Source organism: Octopus bimaculoides, chromosome 4 (genome assembly GCF_001194135.2).
Source record: "Octopus bimaculoides isolate UCB-OBI-ISO-001 chromosome 4, ASM119413v2, whole genome shotgun sequence".
Classification (NCBI taxonomy): Eukaryota; Metazoa; Mollusca; class Cephalopoda; order Octopoda; family Octopodidae; genus Octopus; species Octopus bimaculoides.
The window spans coordinates 33310687-33313491 of NC_068984.1; positions in this window are offsets into that span (position 1 = coordinate 33310687).

Below are 2805 nucleotides of genomic sequence, written 5' to 3' on the forward strand. Positions count from 1 at the left end.
GCAAAAACTTAGACCTGCCCATGCTAAAAACTGGTGGGAACACAAACCACCTCCAATGCCTGAAAATTACCACATCTCATTCCTCTGGAACTTCACTGACATTATATTGAAAGACTTCAGACAAAAACCATGTCACCTCATCGCTATGACTACCCCAATCGACAAAAATGTATCTGTCAAGACCTACCAAAAAACGGAGCAAGTATAAAGGTATTGAAATAGAAATTGGCAAAATGTGAGACCCCAAGACTAAACCAATACCTGTTGTCCTAGGTGCCCTAGGAATGATAGCAAAAGTGGTTGATTGCTACCTAGTTCAGATACTTGCAAATTAAAAAGTGGCAGAATTTTTTTTTTAAATAGTGCGCATGGGAACTGCCCATATACTACAGAAAGCACTGCTTCTGTAATCTCAAGTGTTAACACCAAATTTTAATTTTCGTGTGTTTTCTTGAACATTCACTACAACAATAATTTGTGCAAAACCATAGCACCAACTTGAACTTCAAACTTGTTGCCACTTGAGGTCTCTGGCTGAGACTTGGAGTCAACTTGTACAAATGCAAAGCAAAAGTCAAACATAAAATAATAATAATAATAATGATAATTATAATAATAATAATAATAATAATAATAATAATAATAATAATAATAATAATAATAATAATAATTATAATGATAATAATATTTTAAAAGGATTGACGTAACTCCTCACAAAAGTAAACAGTCAAGACGAAGAGCGCGATTCGATTTTTATAGATATTTTATTGGTTGAACGATATTTCGACAGCAAGCCAGTCTTGTTGAGTTCAAAATAAGAAGTGATAAAAATTCAAAATTATTGTAATCTGAATTTAAAATATGAACGAGGGCAACCGGCGTCCACACGTTGACAGAATGACATCATCAGTCTTTACGGTTCAATTTAGTAACAGCCGAAAAGAAAAAAAGACAGAAACAAAGAAGAAAAAAAAAAGGAAATAAAGACGAATATTTAATGAAACTCTTTTGTATAAATTTGATGATATTCTCCTGTCATATTATTCTTTCCTCCAGGGTGTGATATTAATAACCCGCAAACATATTTCTACTCATGCATTTTGAGAATTAAAAAATATTTTCTGAGAATATGCATTTTCAAATCTTTTTCAAAATTGCATCCGTTTGAAGTTAAATGTTATTTTGCTTAACGTCATATTTTGCTTGACGTCATATCTGTTCCCATTAAATATTTTTTGTTAATTAGTCTATTGTACAAGCATCATAAATCAAGTTGTGCTTCATGCATTCTGCTGCGTACATTAAATGGGAATCTCTACATTTTCCACATTCTGTATAAATCATAACATTTCTGTTATGATTCCTGATGGAATTCACTTGACTCGTGTTGTTGCACAATGGGCAACAAGAGGACTTACCTGTCTTGCGGCTGTATTTCAAGGTACAGCGTTCAGATATTCCAATGTTCGTTTCCTTAGAGTCAGGAAGAACCCGTGCCGCTCGAAACATTTCGCACGACCCATTGCCTCATTGCCGTAAGCTTACCAAAGCATGCTCAATATTTCTGCAGCAGACTCCAAATTTAACGCAAAAAATTTCACGTTGGCTCTTTCTTCCAGCTTCCTGTCCATGATAAAATTGCAGACTACAGAATATACGTGATCACCAAAACAAACAAAAACATTGACAAGTTGCGAAGTAATCACAGCAATTTCACTCGACACACTGCTTCATGAAATTCACTGCAAGCTCTCATTGTGCACGCAACCGTGTGCTGCAATCTGTTGGCGCAACGTTTTGTGCACAACCTCATACTATAGTATAACCTTAGAAAGTTTCTCATTATTCCAACCATAGTTTGTTAAGTGTAAATAAGAAGCACTTGAGAGTGAAAGAAATGGTAGTAATTTAAAGTTATCTATTAATAATTACAATCTAATTTCACATTCCTTTGAAATTATTCAAAGCAGCCACAATAATGTCAGCATGATTTCTTAGGTTGCGTTCTAGTCACGCTGTTTATAAAAAGATCTTCCATTCTAGCTGTTTTAATTGATGCGTGTTATAACGGTGCTCCTTCGTTTAGAGATGGATATCAGTTCACCTAATCACACAAAGCACATTTCATATGCACTCGCTCACGACCATTTGTCTGGCATTCGTAATCGAGGCTCCTGATTTTCTGTGTAAATATGCGTATGTGTTTGAGTGTGTGTGTGTGTGTAAGAGAGAGAGAGAAGGGAGAGAGAGAAAGAGAGGGAGAAAAAGAGGGAGAAAGAGGACTGTGTGTGTGTGCGCTTGTAGTGGTGTACCTATAGTCAGTTCAATATGTAACACAGTAAAGTAATATAACCCTTTCCAAGGGCACCTGGAATTTTTTCTGTTCCTACAACACTATGCTTCCAGGTTTTCTCCAATCTGCAGGTTACTCTTTCATTTGCAGAATTAGGATGCAGTTTCAGAGTTTTATTTGAGTGGAACGTTATAGAATACACGAAATAGGCTTTACCCTTCAGAAACTCCGTACCATGAAACCATTTCTTAACAGTATGCTATATGTGTCTGTATTGTGATTCACTGTAACCGTATTTGACATAATGATGTACAAGATCATTTGCATGTTTCCAGTAATCCCCTATGTCAGTACAAATCCGTTTAACCTCAAAAATTGGGATTTCGGATTTGACCACATCATTGATGTGAATGATCGGAGCGGCGGTGGAGATAAATTTCCAATAACGTGGGCTTGCAAAATAAATCTACCACTATTCTGCTTTCAGAAAAGTTAACTTTTGTGTCAAAAAA